We start from the raw sequence: 16,549 nt of genomic DNA on the forward strand, positions 1-16,549 counted from the left end.
CTGGCTCAAGCCGGCTAAGCAGACCTCCATCGGCTCCAGGGCTTGGAGAGAAGCTTGTGTCTGGGCGCGTCTCTCCATCGCGCTCCGCTTCCCGTTCCCTGAGCCTGGCAACACTTGGCCATTAGCATGCACAATCGCCTTTCAGACATTTGCAGTATGGTTTGGCCTTCCACACCGACCACACAAAAACAAGGGAGTTGCGACCTGCTGTCCCTTCTTTCTCTGTTTCTTGCTGGCCTGAGCATTCCCCTGCTGTCGCTGCCCGCTCTGCAACATTACCCAGACCAGCTGCACAGCAGTAGCCAAGGCAGCCATCTTATGACCTGAGGTGCCTACCTTTGTACAGGCCTCTGCCATCTGAGGGACAGAAGGATCACCAGGAAGAGCCTCTATGATTCTCCTACAGTCAGCAGTGCAATTGTTTCTCACAAGGTGTTTAATCCAAAGCTTCCTTGCCTCAGGATCTCCCACCTGCTTCTCCACAGAAGCAGACAGCCTGTCTGCAAATCGTAGGAAAGACTCATCAGCTCCCTGGACAACAGTCACAAATGACTCCTTTGGAGCAGCCACTTTTATGGTCTGAATCAACGCTGCCATGCCTGTTGTCTGGCACTGATCCAGCACCAGGGGAGCAAAGCCAGCCTGCCCCTGAGGATCAGCATAATTGCCTGTGCCTAGCAGCACATCAGTACCAATCACACGTCTGGGATCCCGTTGGCCCAACTGGCCCAACCTAGCATTTCGTTCCACTGCTCTAGCTGCCAGCTGGGTCCATTTAGACTCAAAAAGGTCATATTCTACAGGCTGAAAAAGAACACGAGCCAAGCTTCGAATATCATAAGGTGTCAGTAAATCATCAGCAAACACTAGAAGCATCTGCATGACTTCTACAGCGCCCAGGCCATATTTTCCAACCTTATCACGGAGTTCCATCAAAGCTTTCAATGGTAAAGGCTGATTGGCATTGTTAGCAATGCCCCTGAGCACAGGGAAAGCCTGGAGACCCCCTGGTAAGGTGGCAGCACCTGCTAAGTCCCACCTTGTGGACTCCGCAGGGACAGAAGCAGATGACTGACTGGGAGTCAGCTCAACAGCCCCCGATATTGTTTCCCCTGCAGCATCAGCAGGGCCAGAGCAGGCATCTGCGCACCACGGGAGGCAACACAGGCACAATCAAGCACATTCTCGACCTTAGCTTTGACTTCTCACCAAAACCGCTCGTGCTCCCTCGGACGTACAGTGACCTGACACGGAGGGAGTGTCCATAGAGCTGCAGAGGAACCCCCAGCCCGGGACCCACGGTCCCGGGAAAGCACAGGTCTCCCGCCGGCCGCGGCATCATTCGCGGCAAATTTAAACACCGCAGCGCCCGCAGCCGCTGCAGCGCCGGTATCCACGGGAGAGACGGGCGGCGGAGTCGAGCCAGCCCCCTCCCGGGGCCCCCTCCCCGCGCCATCCTCCCCCAGCGCGGGGGTAGAGAGGGCGCAACTCCCAGAGCCACGTCATCACTCCGCGCTCCGGCTCCGGACCCCCGCACAGCTGGCGGGGGGAGAAGGCCGCCGTGCACGGCCCCCAAAAGGGTGCCGCCCGTAACGGGAAGCTCCACCGCCGGCAGCGCCCCACGCGGGCGGAGCGGGCCGTGCCGCCCGCCGCCCAGGGCGGGCTCCTACCGAAAGTCGGGCAACGACCCGCCCCCGGCATCTTCCCCCGCCCGCGACTGCACTCCAGGCTGCGCAGGCTCAGAAGCGGCCGGTGACGCTGGCCTCGGGCTAGAGGGCAGCGAGGGATCGGCAGAGTCCGGCCCCCCCCGCGCCCAGAGGAAATGTAGTGGACACGCCACAGTTTGGACAAAGCATTGTCACCGAATCCTGTTCAAACAGAGGCGGAGGCTGAACCAGAGCCGGAAAGGCACAGAGGGACGGCGAATCCCGCCCGCTCCGCCGCTCCTGCAGCGCTAGGACAGGCGGGGTTGGCCCGGCCACTTCCGAGGGGCCCGCGGGGAGCCGCGGGGCCCCGCCCAGTCGCTGGCCGCTCGAATCCAGCTGGACAAGGGACCGGCCCACCCCGGGAGAGCCAGATCCGTCACGCAGCGTAGCCTCCCAGGGGAAAAGGGGGGGAGGGGGGGAATCCCCGCATCCCCCTCCGAAAAGCCCTCAACACCGAACCGGGGCGACTGGGGTACTCCGACCCCTGCAACAGCCGGACAACGCGTTTCCAGAGCAGGAGCATCCGCACAGAACCTGCACTGTAACCCTCAGCAGCGAGAAAGCCCCCAAGGTGCTCCCCCAAGCGAAACCACACCTCCTTATGAAACATGGGGTTAGAACTAGAAGATATTAATCATAGAAATTAGAAGGTATTGAATAGTAATAGGCATATAAAATAATGGATATTGCTTAGGGCCACATCCTTAGGTTACGTGAGAATATACCGTATCCTGGCCTATGGGAAAGGAAGAGACTACGTGCAGAGCAGTAAGGAGAGACCTGATAAGGAGAAGGAATGTATATGGAAAACAGGATACAGGGTGTAAAGACAACTGAAAATGGGGCCCCTTATGTTCTGGAAACAGATGGATCCTGGCCCCTGGCTTGGACCGTGGCCAAGGAATCAATGGGCATGTGCAAAGCAGTGGGGTCGAAAAGTCAGCCTGAAGAAGACCATTCCTACTTCATCCCTTTTACGACCCCCGAAGCCTGGGACAACCACCAGAGACAGCTGCGCAGGCGCAGAGGACTGACAAGCTGATTAGCATACAGAGCGGAGAGGGAGGGGAGCCAGGAAATGACCCATGGGGAAACTTAATGCGTATGTAACACTCCAGAGGATAAAAGAACACGTGTTTAAGCAAGGGGCACGCATGTATTCGGGGAAATGTCCCACATGCGTCCGGCCGAATAAACATACCTACTTTAAAACTCACTCTGTCTCTGAGTTTTAGAGTCTGGCTCCGCGTGTCAAACCCTCCACGGAGCGACCCTAGGAACGGCTGCGGCCTTCCCTCAGAGCCGTCCGCAGAGCAGCCGGCAACGAGCCAGTGCAGGGAAGACCCCTCACGGAAACACACCCTACACCACCTCCCCTCAGCGCAGCTTTGAAGGGGTTTAGCCAACCCCTCCTCTGCGCGGGCATTTTGGGGGAGGGGCAAAGCCCCGGTCATATGCGTGCCAGAGTAGGCGGACGGGCTGGTGAGGAGTGGAGCGTGTAGAAGGGGAGTGTGTTATGTGATGTCATGTGATATCGCGTGGTAGGGGAGGGGTCTTGTGTGTGCGTGGGGAAAGGGGGGGAGCCAGGCAGGTGGTCACGTGACAGTGGTGAGCGCCACTGCTGCTTTGTGAGCACATTGGGCAGGTATCGCGTAGGGGGGCCGGGGCTGCCTCCTGCGGGAAGGGGGGGGGGGGGGGGGGGACGGGGGAACGGATGAGACGGGAATAGGCGCGCGCCTGTCCCCCTTCTTCGCTGCTTGCCCCGTGCACGCAGTGGCTGTGGTGGACTTGTGCGCCCAAGGGAAGCCTGGTACCCTTTCCTATCTTAACAGTGTGGGGGCGGCTGTTGGACCCTTAGCGGTCCGAGGCCCTGGGACGGGCCTGCCGCCTAGGGCCGGTTCCTCATTCTGGTGTGAGCTTTTGTCCTGCGGCGGGTGTCTACTAGGACCGCCCTTCCCCGCCGTGCCTTCTGCCCCTTCCCAGCTGCGGGGGGAATGAGGGTGGTGGCGTGAGGGGAGATGGCTTTGCCCTACTTATGCTGGCGGCCACCCGACGGAAGCTTCCTCCTGCTCTAGATTACCACCTTTCCCCATTCCCCCCATTTTCTCATGGGCGTGGTTAGGAGCCGCTGAGTAGGTCGCGGGTGCGGGTAGCTCCTGCCCCAGTCCGGGTTCGTGTGGGGAGGGGAAGCCCACCTGGTGGGTGTCGGGAGAGGTGGATTAATTTTCTGTTCTGGAGAGGAGGTCTTACACCTCCTTCTCATATCGTTACAGCTGGGGGGGTTCTCTCCTGAAGGATTTGTGCTTCTCCTGGTTCTTTGGGCTTATGGGTGTGAAGAAAGGGCGGGGGGTGCAGTGGACCTTTCAGATAAGTGCATCTGTTGGAGGGAAGCGTCTTTGGGTCTCTTTCTAATCTCGAGTTGGGCCAAAGGAGGGCTGGCATAATGGGAAGGGAGCAAGTAGGTGAATAACTATTGATTTGTGCCTTGTGTAGGGTGTTACTTTCATGTTTTCTTTATCTCCTTCCCCAGTGCTCCCTCACTGGTGCGGTAGGGTAGCTGTGTCGCTGTCACAGCTACAGAATTCACTAACGGTAACATATTGGCAGCAACCCTAGGTTACTCGAGATTTCTGTTAACCATTTCTACTTAGTCTTTCCTCACCCTTGACTATGTGTGCTTGTTGAGAATTGCAAGTCAGTGCAGGGCTTTATTATTGGACTGGCTTTTTTCATTAAAAAAACAACAACAAAAAAAAAAGCTCTTCTGTGTCTGCTATTGTTGCTGAAGAAAATTGTAGCAGAAAAGTGAGCTGGTAGAAACTCTTCTGCAGGAAACTGGATGTAGAAAGGGACCTGGTACACCTTTCAGCTTGGTGCATGGACATATAGCTTGGTTACCTTCAAAAGGAACATGTGGTCTAGTGGAACAGAAACCTCTGGTTTGGTGTGGAGCTGTGTAAGGGGAAGCTCATAAGGGTCTGCTTGCTTTGTCTCTAGCTACCAAGAAGTAATTGGTCCTTAGTAATCCCAATTTGAGTGAATACTGAATGCTTATAATACAGCAGCAGATCAATGTGTGATAGCCTCTGGGGTAGTGGTAGTGCCTAGTGAAATGGAGAGGCTATTCTGGTGTGAGAGCAGCTGTTTTCAAGAAGAGAAATTGGAGCTGGATGTGAGGGGAGGGGAAGTAGCACTTGCCATTGAAACAGAGCTCTTTATAACAAATGGTAGCAATTCAATCTTCTGAGGCTTTGGTTTTTTAATATTAACTAGGGCCTTTTCGTAATTCCCTCAATATTGATACCTGGGCCTGATCTTTCTGTGGTGGTCTGATCTAACTTGTTTGAGAATATATTTTTAACCTTACACTAGGTAACTTGAAAGCAAGCAAGGCTAAATATTTTTGTAGCATTAATGATGTTTGGGACTCCTGGAAGGTTACACCGAGAAACTGGATTAACTAGTGTAAATCAATTTTGTGGAAAATGAGGCAGCTGTGTTTATGACCTCAGCAATTTAAAGGAGGTAGGGAGGAGTGGGAATGGGGCAAGCTCTGTTCTAGTTGCAGTTTTATCAGTAAGTTGATTTTTTAAAAAAAGTGTTTATAGCAATAAAAACAAAGGCATGTAAATTCAGAAATTTAGACTGATTCACTTGCATTGATTTGGCCAGTCCTCAGAAAAGCTCCTGGTGCCATGAATTGCAAAAGGATTTGACAATTCAGGAGGGCTTTGGAGTTATAGACTCGCCACTAAAATCTAAGGAAGCTAAGAGAAAACCCAACCAAAAAATCTTGTTTGTTATCAGGAGTGTGTGTGTGGTTTTTGGTTGCTTTTTTTTTTTTTTTTGTGGTGTGTTATTTTTTTGATTTGGCTTTTTTGGCTTTGTTTTGGTTTTTTTTTTGTTTTTTTTTTTTTTTAGTTTTTCCAATTTTTAAGCTACCTTTACAGAACTTAGGAGTAGATTTTTGGTGTTTTACATTTCTTTCATGCATTTCTGTGATACTTTCCTCATAGAATGCCATTTCTTGGTATGTTTTACATTTGTTGGTGTCCTCCTAGTGATACTGATTGTAGCAGAATAGTATGCTGATTAATAGTGCTTGAGAAATTTATGTATCATGGAGTGTTAATATTCTGTTAATAATTGCCATTGACAGTATTGCTAATGACAGTAATATTTACTTGCAATTTCAGTGATGTTTAGTACCAGTACTTGAATAGGTACTTAATGAAAGACTAGGAATACAAGCGAACATATTTTAATTATATAAATATATTATATTTTTTAATTTATCTTTGACTCTTATTTGGTTAAAGCACATGAGCAGGACTCTGAATACCTGTTTTCTGTGCCGGGGTTTGCAAAAGGCTCATATGATCTTGGTAAAAGAGAAGCCAAGTGACTTATCCCCTTTGTAAGCTGACAGATTAAAGAAATTTAGTGTTGTATTTGTAGACTTCAAAATTATTGAATGGAAGGTGCTAGAGGAAATGTGTTGTTATTCTGCCGGAGCATTTTGTTGAATTCATTGTTGTGTTTTGTTTTTTTTTCCTGATACAATCTGCTTGTTTGTAGCCCATTACGTCTTCTTTGCTTCTCAGAGACCTAGTTTCGACTTGTACTGTTTTTCATATAACTTTCCTAATCAGGTTATGCTCATTAAAGTGAGTGCCAGGATGAAAGGTGAAGTAGCTCCTTTATAATTGCCTCAGGTTCTTAATTTACAAATAATACAGAGGGTTTTTCTGCTTTGCTCTGACGTGAAAGTCCATACTCCTTAATTTTGGCCATCCAAATTGGGAGTTTGTTGGAACTACCAATCTGCCTGGGGCTCCTGCAGGCTGTTTCAGGTGTGGTACCATCAGCCCTTTTCTTCCCGCTACTTTGCAATGCTGCAAAGAGTAAATAGTGACTAAAGAAAGATTAGAGGTGATGCAGTCTGATGCCTAAGATCTCATGGCTTGCTCAGCTTGCTTTTACTATAGCATAATTATTTTGCTGAGCATATTGTTTTATTTATGTTCCCGCTAGACTAAAGCTTGTAAGATAGCTTATGTGAACAACTTTGCTCAGCTGCCTTGGAGTTGTGTCTACTCACAGTTCTCTTGAATTTTTGTTTTTTTGTTCAGCTGTCTTTGTGAAAGCTGCAAGACACTGTGGCTTCTTTTGAAGGTAAAATTGCCAAGCTTTTTTCCCCTCCCTCCCTAGCTTCTTAAATCAGTCCTCCAATAGATGAGCTTGGAGGAGTTCTTAACCTGCATGTGTGTAGCATTTTGCATTAAAACGATGAAATGTTTTCCATATTGAGAGATCTTTGATCTTTCTCAAGACTTAAGGTTTGCTCAAAGTAATATTTCTATTGTAAACTTTATGGTTGGGGTGGGTTTTTTTTTGCTTTATTGTACAGAAACCACTGGTTATTACAGATCTGCAAAAGATGCAGATTGAGTGGAATTTGTGTTACAGGATCATTCACTATTTGAATCCAAAGTTAAATGGAGAAAACACAAACACTTTCTTAACCTCTAGATTTAAATTATTAGGTTGTACTTTTTTTAACCTGGTTTAATGGGGGGGAGTCGATCTGTTAGGCAGCCCTATGGTTGAAAGTGTAAAATTTAAATTCAGTAGCTATGATCATATTCCTAAACATTTTTAATGGTTAGCTGTAGAGAGAGGAAGATTTTCTGCAATTTTATTCTGTGTGGTATAGGCTTCATCTAGAACATTTCAGTTGTATTTCTTATGACTAAAATACTGTTCCTGGAAGTAGGATGATGTTTTAGAGACCATATTGAGATTGCTTTTGAGCAAAGAAAATGAATTATTATTTGCAACTTTATTTGAGCAAAGGAAATAATTTGTTATTTTCAACTGTGTTTATTTTGTTAAGTGTTTTGAGGATGGTGGATATAATAATATAGAATGAAGCATATGGCTTCTGAAAACCCTTTTGTTTCCTCTATTTTGTTTCAAATATTAACTGAATTATGTTTTTTTATCATAAAACACTTGTGCCCATTGCCTTTGGTCCTGTCAGTGGGTACTGCTGAAAAAAGCCTGGCTCTGTTTTTGCACCTTCCTTTCAGGTATTTATATGCTTTGAGACACCCTCCTCAAAGCTTTCTTTTTTTCTAGGTTAAGCTACTTGACATAGTCAAGTTTGTAGTCTTTCAGACAAACTCAAGGCCATATGCTCTTACATGTCTTTGAGAAGGAGGTGGATTAATGATTGAATTTAGTGTAGGGGGTGGTGGTAACAGTAATTCTTGACTCTTGATAGGTGGAGAGGTGGGTGAGTTTGGGATGTGTGTTTAAAATGCTGTGAAAATGCAATAAGATGCATATTTCAAATCCAAATAACTTCTGTTATTGCAAATAATGAGTAATTGGCTGTCTTTGCTCTAGCTGAAATGAAGACTATAATTTGGTGGTTCTGTAAGGAAAGAAACAGGTCAAACATTTAATTGTCTGATAGTGATAAATTTGCCCAAGTCATGTGTATGTTCTATCTTGGAATTGTGTGGATTGTAAATGATGGTTTAATGTGCATACAGCATGTAGGATAAGAATTTTTGCAATTTGACATCATATGTAACTTGTCTCTTTGGTATCTTTAAAAAAGCAAAATGAAATTTATCTCCCACTTCCTAGTTAGTTTCTTAATCTTTTTTATGCTAAACACACAAGAACAGCTTGGATGACTTTTTTTGATAAGATTGCATGGAGGGCACTTGATTTATCTGCTCCTTTCTAGTGTGTAGTATGTTTGAAGTTGTAAAGATTGTTAATCCTTCATCTCTTTTGGATAGTTTGGTATCATTTTGGTGTAAATTGGATAGACCTGACCTCATGGAAAATTCAAGGGCAACATAACAAGAATAAGTGAATTTACACGTGACACCAAGTTGAGAAGTTGTGATCATGAGAAAAATAAAGTAGGAAAACCTGTGAGTAAAATCAAGTTTTCTGACTGAAGCAGGTCAAGATGAGGTTTAGTATCAAAAGAAATTAATAAAATCCACTTTGTTTAAAGCTAGACAAAATGCTAACAATGGTTGTGACAACAGAAGGAGCTGTCCAGAGTTGGCAGATAAATAAAAATGATCTCTTACAGCTTTGAGTTCTTGGTACTGTTTCTGTGGTGACAGCTTGCAGTTGTGCTGTATTAGATATGAGCTGAAACTTGATTTTAACAGAATAAACTGTTTGGGTTCTACCTGTGCTATGGATTGAACTTTGAATGAATATACAACCAGGTCCCAAACATGAACTAAAACTTTTGTCATGATATTTTCTCCCAAACTCTGCTCAGCCATCCTTCACTTGTGTGTGACTTCAGGAAGGATGTTTTCTGGTTGAGAGAGGGTAATTATTTTCATCCCTGAAAAACCTGCTGGTTGTTTTTTTTTTCCCTCAGCTAGAAAAACCTTTCCTTTGTGAAGAACTAATGTTTTTTACAAGCCTCCTAGTTAATGCAGTGTATAATTCAGTCTGAATATTTGTTGCAGTGGATGACCAGGCTGTAGTTCTGCTAGCTGCTTCTTTGTTGGAAGTTGTAGACACTGTAGTGCCCTTTCACCGAATGCTACTAAGGAAACCCTAGGAGGGAAAATACCAAGGGCTTTACCATTTCTGGTTTTCTTTGTTGAGAAACAGGTATGAAGAAGTTTGCAATACTGATGGTTCTTCACCAGTGAATGTAGCAGTGATGGAATAAACAGCAATTATACTGTGTATTGACTTGGCTAGTATTTTCTTTTATCTCCTTAGGCTAGAAAATAAGAGAGCAGAGGACTTGGAAATGGAGGTGTTCCTTTCCTCCTGCAGCAAGAGGAAGTAGAATGTGTGCATGGCTGTGCAAGCACCAGGGCTCACCTCTGAGCCACTGTGGTTTCTCTGTTTCCTGACCCGAGATACTGAGTCAGTTCAGGACAGCATATGGTGTGCTGAGTGATTGGAATACATTCTCTCTTCTACTTTGGTAGTTTTTCACAGAATCAGCTAGGATGAAAAAGACCTTTGAGATCATAGAGTCCAACCTATGACCTAACACTACCTTGTCAACTAGACCATGGCACTAAGTTCCACATCCAGTCTTCTCTTAAACACCTCCAGCAATGGTAACTCCACTACCTCCCTGGGCAGCCCATTCCAATGCCCAATCATTCTTTCTGTGAAGAACTTCTTCCTACTGTCCAGCTTAAACTTCCCCTGGTATACCTTTAAGACTGTCTTCTTGTTGTGTTGCTGGTCACCTGGGAGAAGAGACTGACTCTCACCTGGCTACAACCTCCTTTCAGAGAGGGTTTGCATAAGAAAAGCCTTTTCTATTACAGAGAACAAGAAATTAGGTCCTTCTATCAAAGATGACAGGAAGATGTATTTAATTTTTCCTTCAGGTTTTAGAATATCAGACAGCCAAGACATTTTCTTCAATTATTACTCAGCAAAGAAACATACTTTAAAAATGAACTTGCTGTTGCCCCTTCCTCACATGCTCCCCATGATGATTGCCTCTCAAAGAGAATTCCTATTTTCTATATATTTCTATGTGGACCAGTTCAGCTTTTTTTTTTGTTTTCCTCTCTCTATTTCATGACAATAGCTGTGGTCTGGTCTGTGTTATGGTCTAGTAAGATCCTCTAATTCTGATGGTCCGGAGAGTGGTGCATAGACATATAGACAAACTGCATGTTATTTTCTAACTGTGTTCCTTAAAGCTATGTTACAGTCAATGGTAAGTGCTGGTAACTAGTGCATCTTGCAGGTCCTTGCAAACATGAGGCTTATAATTAGGACAGGGATTAGGATTTTATTCTTTTTGCATGTGGAAGGTCAGCTGGTTGCTATCTAAAATGGTGGTGTTCTTGCAGAAAGGCATCAAAAGATGACAATAGTGACTTTGTAGATATTGATGTTTGAAACATAAGGCTGAGTCCTCTGAATCTTCTAGGACATTCACTCTCTATTGATTTTCCAGAATCAGGGCAAATGAGGAATGTTGTTTTCTGACATCAGCAGAGCTAGGTGGGTTTTGCTAAGCAGGTTTTTAGTAGTCTGAAGCTTGCCTTAGTTGCGTGAAAGATAAAGCCCTAGGTTGAAGTTATTTAGGCTTCTCCAATTTTGGTGCAATTGTCCTTTGTTATTTTTTTTTAAATACCAGTGAAAGTTGATTTTGGGGAAGTTTGGATTCCTCCTTCAGAAATTTCTGTATGAATAAGGGTACTTGTTGCATCTGAAGTTTGAATGTTTATGAAGAAGTTGAGGGCAAGTCTGTTGGATGTTTATTGGGTGTAGCTGGCAGATTTTGATTAAAACAAGGATAATCATCGGTAGTGTATACTAAAATGTAAAGCATCTGTTAGGCAGAGACACTGGGATAATAGCAAAGATAGATATTGTGAGATTAGAAAATTTTATTTTTTAAATAATGCTAATCATATTGCTTGACTTTCGTGCTTGAAACTTGCTCTACTAGTGGAAAAAATGTCCTGTTCAGTCCCCCTTCCACATCATGCTTTTGAGAGGGGCTTTGGATGTGTAACCAGCCTTTGCCTAACTCCAGTCTTTTGATGGTGAACATTTCTTTCTCTTACAAAACAATGCTGTCTTTTCTTTATTTGCAAGACCTATTTGTATATTTCTGTCTTCCAATTGATATAAAATTTCGATAGCCAAACCAAATTTTATTTCTGTCTTTTATTTTAAAGAAAGCAAGCAAGCAGCTCTAGGTGGCTGGGGAGTCACCACTCTACTAACAGCACACACCGCTTACAAGTTCGGCAAAGTATATATACTGTTTTTAAGCCTACAAAACATTTTCCAATGTGCTTGGTTAGTCCGAATGAGCAAATATCAATAAGCTGGGATCAGCAATTTCATAATCTTTCCAGGTGGTTATTGGCTTCCTGTCTTTCTTGTGGTCATCTGGAGGGAGGCCTTACACCAGTGTCTGCTATGTGATTTTGTCAAGTGCATCAAGCTTTTTATTATACATAAGCATTTAGTTGCAATATCCCTTAGCTTTACCACAACTTCCTCTATTTTATTCTAAGCATCAGTCGTCTGGCTACCTCACTTCTTTACTATACTTCTTCTATTTCAATGCTTCATTTGGCTATTTGGTCAGAAAGTTTCAAAACCGTTCTTTGTAGTTATCCCAGGGAACACATCCACTTTCGACACAGCAGATACAAGCATTTGCTTATTCCATTGCCAATGGACACGAATCACAAAAACATTTTTCACACTCTGTATAACATTTATTTAGGAATAGTAATCCTTGAAATGAACTTTTTTTTGCTGGTAGTGAAAAAGTATTGATTTCTGTAGATTGGGGGTGTTCTTAGGTCATTATAGATTGAATTGACAGAATAATTTTGGCTAACAACTCAATGGGTTTTAAGTGTTCACTTGTTTATTCAGTATGCTTTGCTAACATAAGTGGAAGTGTATATGTTAGTTTATATGTTTGTGTTAGTACTCTGGCCACTCCCAGCAATCTTCTTTTATTGGTAAAACATGAAAATGTACTGATAATACATTTTCTCCCTCCAGTGATGTTCTGTCAGTGATGCAGGTCTACTCCTGGCCATCAATATTCTTCCTATTTACCACAGAAAACTAAGATGAGACAGAAATCCTCCCAGGATCCATAAGCTCAGGTTTGGTGTTGTTGGCTTGGGACATTACAGACACTGAGTAATCAGCACCACTCATGAGGAACATCTGATTCTTGGAAACTTTTTCCCTTTCAAGCAGTAATGTCGGGATCTGTGATATTTAGATGCTCCCGAGATTGTAGAAAGTCTCTGTCTTTCAGCCCCGCTGCCAAAGAAGGAGTCGTTATTCGTCTGTGCTGGTTTTCAAGGTTGTTTATTCTTTCTTATCTAAAATGTTTTCTCTCTGACCTGCAGCAGGTCTGTCTTGCAGGACAGTGTGCGGGGCTCTGCCCCTCAGTGGGATGTTACAAACATTATATACCAAAAACTATGTGTGGTATATTTACAATAATGTGCCAATACCTATCACCCATGTTGAACAGTGTTCCCCCAGCCTAAACCAATAGAAAAATGCCAACACCACAGTGAAACCTGGAGGGCATGAAGAAGAAGAAAAAGGACAAGGCACGCCCAGTTTCCTCCATCTTGCCTCCTTTGAACCCCTTACCTAGAATCCTAAAATTCTACTTTTGCACCCGTGCCACACTAATTACTACTTAAACACTCAGAACTTGTAATTCATCCTGAAAGACTGAAAAATCTTTTCCATGGATAGAGATCAGAGACAGTGTCTCTCGGGGCTCTGTACAGGGGGGTTCCTGACCCCCTGCCAGGGTCCCAGACCTTCCAGGGCAGCCAGAGGGATGCTCTGGATTCCCACACAGTAATAAAGGTGGTGAAATGCTTTAGACAACAGCTATAGGACATGTTTGTTTTCCTCCACTTTTTTTCTCATGCTTATATCATGCTACTGCATAGCAGTAAAATCTACACTCATTGTACATGTACAGTAGTCATGCCATCATGAAGCAGTATCCTGCAGCCTTTTCCCAGCCCTGTCATTGAGAGAAATCCTGAGTAACTTTGTGATTAGAGTACTGTGGTTTAGGAATGGTATTCTCCAATTTAGTGCTCCCACTAAAACTATGCTGCTGCTTCTTCCCCCCTCCCTTTCCCCTCTCCCCCCTGTGGGTTGCTGTAGAGGAGAATTGGAGGCAGGAAAGGTAAAGATCAAGGGTTGAGATAAGAAAAATTTACTGGAAACAGCAATGAGAGAAATAAAATTAAGAGTAACAGTAGCAATATTAATAACAAAAGTGTACAAAAGAGAGTGATTTACATGCAAAATGCTCACCCTGACCACTCCCTCTGGCTTGAAACCTGTGCTACCCAAGTGGTAAGGATAAAAAGGAATAAGACTCTTCTGTTGAGTCTCTAAGTTGAGAGTAGACCCCCTTGCTAAACTGTGCCCCAGACTTGACGAACAGTTTAGGCCCAAAGGTTTTAACCGCACTTAATTGATAGCTGAAGTTAAACAATTTAACTAAGGATTAATGTAGAATTTACTATAGCAGAATAGTAACTCACCAGCCAATTTACCTACAAATCTAAAGTACTTGAGAATGTATGAGAGCAACATTCCTAGTCCATTTACTATAGCATACTCACACACAGAGACCTAAAGAATATGTACAAGGTATATACCTGTGAAAAATTCCCTTTGAAATCAGTGATGTACTCACATTGGATGCCTTTGCATCTTCTCAGTGGGTGAAGGGTTGAGCCTTGAGGAGTGGGGGTATCAGCCTGGGATCTGTCATTGGCATTCAGTGATCCTCCAAGTATAGCAAGCTTGAGAGTTTGCTGGCTCTGAGAGGCCCCACTCAGAGGGAGGTTGCTGGTCACAGCTGGCTGTGGTCCAGGAGAGCTCAAAGGGTCTCACTTTGGACTGCTGTTTATAGGGCTTCAAGAGAGTGGGCTTTAGTCATAGTAATTTTCCATCCTGGCCACAATTTGGAGCGGTAACTTTCTTTGAAAGTTCAATAACAAATGTTAGTCCACTTGGATGGTTGTTCAGGCAGGAAAAATAAGTTTCCAAGGCTGTTTGTTAAAAAGCAGGAGCTCTTTAAACAGCACTGCTTTCTGGGAGCAGACCATGTTTCTGATAAGCTCAAGAGGACCTCAGCCCAGGTGCTGCTGTCAAAGCCAAGGCCTAATGAGCATTTCTCAGATCATAGTGTGGCCTGAGGGTGGAGAGGGGATGCACCACCACACTCTTAACTAGTATGGTGCACTGTCTTTAAAGCAATTATATTAAAGCTAGAAAAAACAATTATTAAGTAGAGATTGATATTACCCATACCAATGACTGTGGGCAAATCTGTTGCTCAGTCTCAAGGAATAACCTTGGGGGGCATCCCCACTCAAGGAAGGAATCTCCACGTGTACTTCAAGAAAGGATATGTTAGAAGACCCTGCCTGGGCTTTTATGCTAGTGTTTGACTGTCAGTCGTGTTTCTGGGCCAGCTGTGTCAGCTCAGCAACTTTAGCTAAGTTATCAGTACTATCACTTGTTGGTTCCTTTATCTCAGGTACTTTACCAGGTCTGCCATATTTTTACCTCACTATCAGGATGTTTACCTTTGGGGCTGATGAGTCAGGCTGGTTTCAGCATTTCTTCAACACCAAAAGCTGCATGACCCCCCCTTCTTCATTCACCAGTGGCATCTTTGCAAATAGGGTATTGTGCAAGTTGTTTTACCCCCACTCCAGACCGAACATCCTGCTACATCCCCATCTTATTAGCAATATCCCACTTAATGCTCAAAATTATAGTTACTATGGTAATTTGAAGGCAGTTGCTAACTGCCCTCCTCCTTCCTGTTGCTATGGTACTTTAAAGTAGGTGTGGTGAAGGTATGTCCGTGCCAGGGAGGTGCAATGTTGCCCTGGTCAGTGCACTGTTGGTGGTGGAGCAGGGCCCTTCACCTGCTTCTTGTGCTGGGGCTGGGCTGGTTGTTGTGTCTACTGCCAATTGTGCTTTAAGATGACTGTATTACATCTGAAATAGATTATAACATGCCCATGTTGGCTTGATGGAGATCATCAAACTGGGGGTGTGTTTCCACAGTTGTCTGAAGCAAGTGCAAGTTCATACTGCTGCCAGGAAGATGCTCTTACCATCACTAGTTTTCTGCTTCAGACCTGTTGCCAAATTGTGCTGCTCATGAGTTGCAGTCAGCAAGATGAGGACATTCTCTAAAGATCTTGTTATATTCAGGTTGTTTGGGCTGTTTTCACAGCAAGCTGATCTTCCTGTGCTGCTTCATCCCCCCAGGAGTGTTTCAAATATTTGTGTGCATGTCTTTTTCCTTTAAGTATCCTTTCGTCCTGAAAAACAAGCATGGATTAAACAACAAATTGAGACCTAGTGGAGTTAACATATCTTAAATCACAGTGGGCTAACTCCAGACTATCATAGGTGAAGTTATTAGCTTGTCTTTCAGAGAGGCTAGTGCTCTCTGTCATGTTCTCTATTAAGGGTGCTTGGTTTTATTTTTTTCATTGCTTATTGTGGTATGCTCAAATTGTGATGAGTTGATTGATACTTTATTTGTTGAGTACCCATTCCTTGTGAATGCCAGTGAGCAGCTTGCACCAAAGCTGCTGCCCTAACAAGTTGTGTGCTGAGGCACATTCATACTTCTGGGCTGCAGTAAAAGCACTTTGCTGCTTGTTTGCACATCTCCTCCTGCCCAGGTACACCACTTGTAGGTTGTCCTTAGTTCCCTAAATTTGCAGGTTTTACTTCCCAGTGTCGTGGGACAGAAACCAGGTAGTCAACTCTGACCTGACTAGTCACAAGATCTGTTTCCAGTTATCATAGTAACTATAAGCCATACTTGTCAATTAACCTTGTGCCAGATGCTGTAAAAACACAGGGGGAATAAAAAATTTCTTGTTTCAAAGTAATTGTAATGATAGAGAATGAATTAGAATGAAAGCTGACTACCACAAATGGGATAGCACTGGTAGGTGTGTGTGGTTTGAGTTTTCTTTTGTTTTCTTTTGTTGCCATACAACCAATGTATGTTTAAAGCAGGGTAATAGGTAGTTTTGTAAATAATTTCTTTAAGTGTGAGGGAGAACATAAAAATATTGGCTACAAAGGCTGTATTTAAAGGTAAGGATCATGATTTTTTATAAGAGAGAATGAGAGAGTGGGAAGTAGAGTGGACATTGTCTATGACTTCATGTATGTGTGCAGGAAAGCAGTTTAATGAAAGGGACGAAAGGAATGGCCTGAGTTGTGAATGTGACTTCTGTTAGCATTCT

The 16,549-nt window shown here is 44.2% G+C and overlaps 1 protein-coding gene across 7 annotated transcripts in view; it reads left to right on the top strand.

Annotated features, from left to right (window-relative positions):
• The first annotated feature begins 3,265 nt into the window (after positions 1-3,265).
• The window catches only part of LOC137464306 (ubiquitin-associated protein 2-like), a 116,914-nt gene continuing 103,630 nt past the window's right edge, over positions 3,266-16,549 (top strand). For 4 of the 7 annotated variants that reach the window (XM_068175593.1, XM_068175597.1, XM_068175599.1 and 1 more), the window contains exon 1: positions 3,266-3,351. The gene's annotated coding sequence lies outside the window, so the exon portion shown is untranslated. The remainder of the gene's footprint in view (positions 3,352-16,549) is intronic. The other 3 variants (XM_068175595.1, XM_068175596.1, XM_068175598.1) reach the window with 3 other exon arrangements.

This window comes from Anomalospiza imberbis, chromosome W (genome assembly GCF_031753505.1).
Source record: "Anomalospiza imberbis isolate Cuckoo-Finch-1a 21T00152 chromosome W, ASM3175350v1, whole genome shotgun sequence".
NCBI lineage: Eukaryota > Metazoa > Chordata > Aves > Passeriformes > Viduidae > Anomalospiza > Anomalospiza imberbis.